This window comes from Anopheles marshallii (assembly GCF_943734725.1).
Source record: "Anopheles marshallii chromosome X unlocalized genomic scaffold, idAnoMarsDA_429_01 X_unloc_21, whole genome shotgun sequence".
NCBI lineage: Eukaryota > Metazoa > Arthropoda > Insecta > Diptera > Culicidae > Anopheles > Anopheles marshallii.
The window spans coordinates 12,501-20,000 of NW_026525791.1; the positions used below are offsets into that span (position 1 = coordinate 12,501).

Genomic DNA, 7,500 nt, shown 5'->3' on the forward strand with positions numbered 1-7,500 from the left:
TGATTCCCGCTTCCCGTCACAACCATGGTAGTCCTCTACACTACCATCAATAGTTGATGGGGCACAGTCAAGTGAAAGATCGGTACCAGACTTCAACTCAATCGGCCGATTGGTTTAACTAATAAGTGCACCGGTCCTACCACCTTCAGAAGCAGCATTCCCGGCCTGTTGCATGTATTAGCTCTGGTTTTCATCAATCTTCCCCTGCTGTGTTATACTGAGCTTATGCGGTTTCTCGATTGTCGTGCAAAGTGTGTTATCACACATACCCAATATGCTCAACTCTCATGTTCGTTTGACGCACCAAACTTTATTAGTGATGCACCACACAACAGGTTTTAATATACGCGATCGTGTGTGTTTCAGTGTGAACTTGGTGCGCCAAGTCCATTTGTGATGCATCACTTAGCTAACCATCTTTCGGGACTGTTTAGGGTATGTGCTCCTCCACATCTATGCTTACTCGTACACATTCTCTGTCAATAGGTTTAAGATCGGGCATTCTACCATATCATTGCCTTAATGCTTTCAAATCAAGGCTACCAGGGTAGCCTAATTGCGTTCGAAACTCAACTTGTGAGCTGTCGGCCCTAGAAGTTTTTTAGGCTGCTAGGACCTCTCTCTATATTTTGCCTTTGGACTTCTCGAAGCTCAACTTGTGAGCAGTTCCATGCACCACTACCCGTATCTCTTAGCTTAGTTCTAGCCATTTGCGTTCAAAGCTCAACGTTAAGCGGCCTCATGCACCACAACCCTTGTATCTTAAGCTTATCTCTAAGCTTTTTTGCGTTCAATGCTCAACGTTAAGCTATCCCTTCGCTTAGAACCTCGCTCTACATTTTGCCTTTGGACTTCTCGAAGCTCAACTTGTGAGCAGTTCCATGCACCACTATAGGTATCTCTTAGCTTAGTTCTAGCCATGTGCGTTCAAAGCTCAACGTTAAGCGGCCTCATGCACCACAACCCTTGTATCTTAAGCTTATCTCTAAGCTTTTTTGCGTTCAATGCTCAACGTTAAGCTATCCCTTCGCTTAGAACCTCGCTCTACATTTTGCCTTTGGACTTCTCGAAGCTCAACTTGTGAGCAGTTCCATGCACCACTATAGGTATCTCTTAGCTTAGTTCTAGCCATGTGCGTTCAAAGCTCAACGTTAAGCGGCCTCATGCACCACAACCCTTGTATCTTAAGCTTATCTCTAAGCTTTTTTGCGTTCAATGCTCAACGTTAAGCTATCCCTTCGCTTAGAACCTCGCTCTATATTCAACTTTCAGATACCTCAAAGCTCAACTTATGTGGTCTGCTATTGCTCTTGAACGGGTACAATATCTGACAGAGGGGGGTTTTTGGCCCAAATTATGCATTATTAGTTTAACCTCCGTCGCAGAACCACATTTGACCAGGTCGAGAAAAAAATTTTTTCGTGACGACCTGGTCCCCCATAGTAGGGAATGAACATGACATCTTAACCATATTTGACCATTTTCAAATTTCTCGTCGCGGAATCATGACTTTACTAGTAAAATTTGTTCCGGGTAGGGACCTCCCATACAAAATTTTCATCGCTCCAAAAGTGATTTCGTTTCACTTTTCAACATTTACAAGGTCCATAAATCATGTTTTGAGACGATATGGAAAAAAAAATTTTTTGCCCGTCTCGACCAACTCGACCGATGGTGACCACAGCAGGGTGCTCCATACAAATTTTCCTTATGTGGAATTTTCAGTGTAAAATAAGGTTTCTCCAATCGATCGCGGGTTTCACTTTTCATCATTTGCTAGGTCTAACTATGATGTTTTGAGTGGTCCCGCAAAAATTTTTTCTCTTGGCCAGTCGACCCTTTCGTCCATGTCGGTGTGTTCTGCAGTAGGGTGCTCCATACAAATTTTCCTTATGTGGAATTTTTCAGTGTAAAATAAGGTTTCTCCAATCGATCGCGGGTTTCACTTTTCATCATTTGCTAGGTCTAACTATGATGTTTTGAGTGGTCCCGCAAAAATTTTTTCTTGGACCGGGCCTTCCTTCCCGGCCCTGTCGGTGTGCTCTGCAGTAGGGTGCTCCATACAAATTTTCCTTATGTGGAATTTTTCAGTGTAAAATAAGGTTTCTCCAATCGATCGCGGGTTTCACTTTTCATCATTTGCTAGGTCTAACTATGATGTTTTGAGTGGTCCCGCAAAAATTTTTTCTTGGACCGGGCCTTCCTTCCCGGCCCTGTCGGTGTGCTCTGCAGTAGGGTGCTCCATACAAATTTTCCTTATGTGGAATTTTTCAGTGTAAAATAAGGTTTCTCCAATCGATCGCGGGTTTCACTTTTCATCATTTGCTAGGTCTAACTATGATGTTTTGAGTGGTCCCGCAAAAATTTTTTCTTGGACCGGGCCTTCCTTCCCGGCCCTGTCGGTGTGCTCTGCAGTAGGGTGCTCCATACAAATTTTGCTTATGTGGAATTTTTCAGTGTAAAATAAGGTTTCTCCAATCGATCGCGGGTTTCACTTTTCATCATTTGCTAGGTCTAACTATGATGTTTTGAGTGGTCCCGCAAAAATTTTTTCTTGGACCGGGCCTTCCTTCCCGGCCCTGTCGGTGTGCTCTGCAGTAGGGTGCTCCATACAAATTTTGCTTATGTGGAATTTTTCAGTGTAAAATAAGGTTTCTCCAATCGATCGCGGGTTTCACTTTTCATCATTTGCTAGGTCTAACTATGATGTTTTGAGTGGTCCCGCAAAAATTTTTTCTTGGACCGGGCCTTCCTTCCCGGCCCTGTCGGTGTGCTCTGCAGTAGGGTGCTCCATACAAATTTTGCTTATGTGGAATTTTTCAGTGTAAAATAAGGTTTCTCCAATCGATCGCGGGTTTCACTTTTCATCATTTGCTAGGTCTAACTATGATGTTTTGAGTGGTCCCGCAAAAATTTTTTCTCTTAGCCAGTCAACCCTTTCGTCCATGTCGGTGTGTTCTGCAGTAGGGTGCTCCAACCAAGTTTTCCTAATGAAAGTTTTTCGTGGTTTCGTGTGAGTTAAAAACTCCGGAACTTGGCTTATTTTCACCATAATTTCCACATATGGTGACCAACTCAATAAACGTTTTGTGCGTATCCTATGGACAGTTTTTCGCGTTCAACTTGGTGAACTAGGGTTGTTTTCCCGAAGGGTAAAAAAATCTGGACTTAGCCAAATTTTGAAATCTCCAACCAATCTTGGCCTGTTAGATTATCTTGGTTGGGTTGCTATGGGCTGGTACGGCCTACTTGATAGGCAATGTTTCAACTCTTGGAAGCTTTCGTGGTTGCTAAGCACAGTTCGTGGCCTTCTTGATAGAAATGGCTTATGGTGGCCATGGACTTAGCAAAATTTTGAAATCTCCAACCAATCTTGGCCTGTTAGAGTATCTTGGTTGGGTTGCTATGGGCCGGTACGGCCTACTTGATAGGCAATGTTTCAACTCTTGGAAGCTCTCGTGGTTGCTAAGCACTGTTCGTGGCCTTCTTGATAGAAATGGCTTATGGTGGCCATGGACTTAGCAAAATTTTGAATTCTCCAACCAATCTTGGCCTGTTAGAGTATCTTGGTTGGGTTGCTATGGGCTGGTACGGCCTACTTGATAGGCAATGTTTCAACTCTTGGAAGCTTTCGTGGTTGCTAAGCACTGTCCATGGCCTTCTTGATAGAAATGGCTTATGGTGGCCATGGACTTAGCAAAATTTTGAATTCTCCAACCAATCTTGGCCTGTTAGAGTATCTTGGTTGGGTTGCTATGGGCTGGTACGGCCTACTTGATAGGCAATGTTTCAACTCTTGGAAGCTTTCGTGGTTGCTAAGCACTGTCCATGGCCTTCTTGATAGAAATGGCTTATGGTGGCCATGGACTTAGCAACATTTTGAAGTCTCCAACCAATCTTGGCCTGTTAGAGTATCTTGGTTGGGTTGCTATGGGCTGGTACGGCCTACTTGATAGGCAATGTTTCAACTCTTGGAAGCTTTCGTGGTTGCTAAGCACTGTCCATGGCCTTCTTGATAGAAATGGCTTATGGTGGCCATGGACTTAGCAAAATTTTGAAGTCTCCAACCAATCTTGGCCTGTTAGATTATCTTGGTTGGTTTGCTATGGGCTGGTACGGCCTACTTGATAGGCAATGTTTCAACTCTTGGAACCTTTCGTGGTTGCTAAGCACTGTCCATGGCCTTCTTGATAGAAATGGCTTATGGTGGCCATGGACTTAGCCAAATTTTGAAGTCTCCAACCAATCTTGGCCTGTTAGAGTATCTTGGTTGGGTTGCTATGGGCTGGTACGGCCTACTTGATAGGCAATGTTTCAACTCTTGGAAGCTTTCGTGGTTGCTTAGGATAAGAATCCCGACGAGAAAGGTTTCCCGGACTTATAAAAATAACCGATTAGCCCCAAGGACACATCTTCCTTGAAAGGCTAATCATGCACCACACACCACACCACCCATAGGCTTGCAAGCAGCACTCTTGTCGAGTGCAGCAAGCCTATGCTCACATCAACTACCGTACACGTACCACCATAGGCTTGCAAGCAGCACTCTTGTCGAGTGCAGCAAGCCTATGCTCATCAACTACCATACGTACCACCACAGCCTTGCAAGCAGCACTCTTGTCGAGTGCAGCAAGCCTATACTCCACGAACTAACCACTTCACCACCAAGCATGGGTCGCCTGAGAGGATCGATGCGAACGCATCTCTACAACTCGCAGCTCCCAGCCTGTAGTCCCGTCGTTTGCGGGCGGTCGAAGGTGTCGAAACTAGTTGTATCCACGGTCGACGGGCGCACAGCCACCAGGGTTCCCTGTGATAAGGTACTTCCACGTGCAGCGTACACCCGCCCGTTGCGGCTCAGTCTAGTGCTATAGCGGGGATGAGACGGCAGTGTGCACGGGGCAGCACCGACGGATCTCAGAGGGTTGTTAAGCCCGCTAGCTTCCGATCACCTAATGGGTTTATGATGCGCTATCAGCTCGGATTGGATACGACCTTAGAGGCGTTCAGGCATAATCCAGCGGACGTAGCGTCATACCAAAGTCCGGTCGAACTAGTATTGAGCCAGTGGTCCGTACCTGTGGTTCCTCTCGTACTGCACAGGAATTCCGTTAAGATAGCAGCATACAGCACACACCAGTAGGGTAAAACTAACCTGTCTCACGACGGTCTAAACCCAGCTCACGTTCCCTTGAAAGGGTGAACAATCCTACGCTTGGTGAATTTTGCTTCACAATGATAGGAAGAGCCGACATCGAAGGATCAATAAGCCACGTCGCTATGAACGCTTGGCGGCCACAAGCCAGTTATCCCTGTGTGGTGACATTCGAGCAGTCGAGCTGTTTGGACATGGCGTGTTTTGCTCCGCAGTGAGAAGGAAAATTTGTGTGCAAAAATCGTTTAGAGAGACTGGATTTTAGTTATAATCCGTTGTTAAGTGCAAGTTTTAAGTGAATCGAGTGAAAACCGCGTGAAAATCGGTGCGATAATACGGAAAATAAGCAAAAAAACATTCCCCATACATTTTGTATGGGGAACTATTTCCGCTATAAAAACGGGCAAAATAGACCTTTTTCGGTGCGGTTTTCGGTGAAAAAGCGAGATTGGACGCCATTTAAGCGATTAAGAGTGATAGACAGTGTTTGCCGGTGAAATTCGGCCCGAAATACGGAGTGGCAAATTTGCGCAAAGAAATACAACAACAACAACAACAACAGTGTGTGTGTATCGTGAGTTTGCGTAAAAATCCGGTCCAATCGGGCCGGAAGTGGACGGAAACGGTAGTTTTTGTGCCCGTGATCGTGCTAACGCAAAAAACCGGACGGAAATCGGACGAAAATTGACGAAAAACATCGTGGCAAAAAAGTGCAAGGGGTGCTACCGCCGGAGCACGTGGTTTCGAGCAACGGTATTTATTAGAAAATCGTTAATAACTTTGCGAGTTTTTATCGGATTCGTGTGCGGTTTTCACCGTTGTGATTGTTTTAACCTGTTTAATAAGATCCAAGCGAAAAAACAGTGAAAAACGCGAAAAATTTTTTGACATTTTTTGGTGACACCCGAGTGACACACATGACCCCGCTGACGAATTTTCGAAGGTGAGCAGTCCCCCGCAGACAAATTTTCAAATTGACGGTTTCTGCTCGAAAAACTGCTCGAAACTTAAAAAGACGCAGAAAATTCTGGTAAGCTGGGGGGGTCATCGACAGCTCGAATCTGCTCGATTTGGACAGTTTTTGTCGAGCTCGAAACTGCTCGAAACTGCTCGATTTCCCGACTTTTACTGGAAATCGCGGGGAAAAAAATCGGGAACGACTGCGAAAAATACGGGAAGGCGTCTGCAAGCAGGGAAACACCCCCCCTGACCACTAAGGCCTGCATGGGTCTCTAAAATGGCGACAACTCGAACATCGCGCCTAAGGGCGGAATCGACGGAGGAAAGGCCGGGGCGGTCTCTTCCGGCTGTAGAGCCGAAGGTCATGCTGACAAGAGCTTCGGTGAAGGCCACGAAGTCGACGAACAATGACATGGTCGAACTGCGGAAGGTGATCGAAGAAACGACCCTCGTAAACGAGCAGCTTCGAACCATGTGTAAAGAGCTGCAGCAAGAGCTTGTGATGCTGCGACAGCGGGCGGAGGCCAATGACAACATGGCCCGCGAGGAACGAAAGCTGGCCCGGGAGGAACTAAAGCTGGCTCAGCAGCGGTTTAATGAAGAGCTGCAATGGAACAAGCAACAGGCTCGCCAGTGGCAAGAGGAGACTCAACGTCTCCGCAAGGAGCTAGAAAAGGAGATGGCAAGCCACCAGGAGCTGTTGGCGCAGATGCTTGGTTGTGGCGGCAATCAGGCACTGCAATCGCAGCTGCAGGAGCAGTCGTCTTCTTTGATGAAGCAGCAGCCCCAACGGTTGCAGGAACAACAGCAACGGCCACAACAGACGCAGGGGCCAACGCGTGGCCCTGCTCAGCAGCAACCGCTGCAACAGCAACAACAACAGCAGCAGCAGCGGCCATCCTATGCCAATGTGGCTGCCGAGGCATCTGGTACACAGGCGACGCAGGGTGGCGCATGGACGGTGGTGGGACCCCGCAAGGCACCACCGAAGCCGCAGCAGCAACAACAGCATCAATTGGAAAAGCCACGCCCGCAACTTGCGCCACGCAAACAGTCGACGAAAAAGAAGCCGGACGCTATAGAGGTGACCCCAGGAGACGGTCAAACGTGGACAGACGTTTACCAGCTAGTCCGCGGCGCACCGTCGTTGGCCGAACACCAGGCGAAGCTCGGTGTGGGACGGCGAACGACGCGGGATCGGCTGGTTATGAACGTAGAGGACGGTGCTAATTCGGAAGCAATTTTTCAACGTGTGCAGGAGGTCTGCGCACAGGCTGCAGCTCCGGCCACCGCCCGCCTGGTGACGGAAATGGTAGAGGTCCGCCTGGAAGAGGTGGACCCTCTAGCGACGGCGACGGACGTGGCGACGGCGATCCAAACATTCA

The 7,500-nt window shown here is 47.5% G+C and overlaps 1 pseudogene; it reads right to left on the reverse strand.

The window, feature by feature from the left end:
• Window positions 1–4,656: 4,656 nt before the first annotated feature.
• Window positions 4,657–7,500, reverse strand: part of LOC128717147 (large subunit ribosomal RNA) — a 7,103-nt pseudogene continuing 4,259 nt past the window's right edge.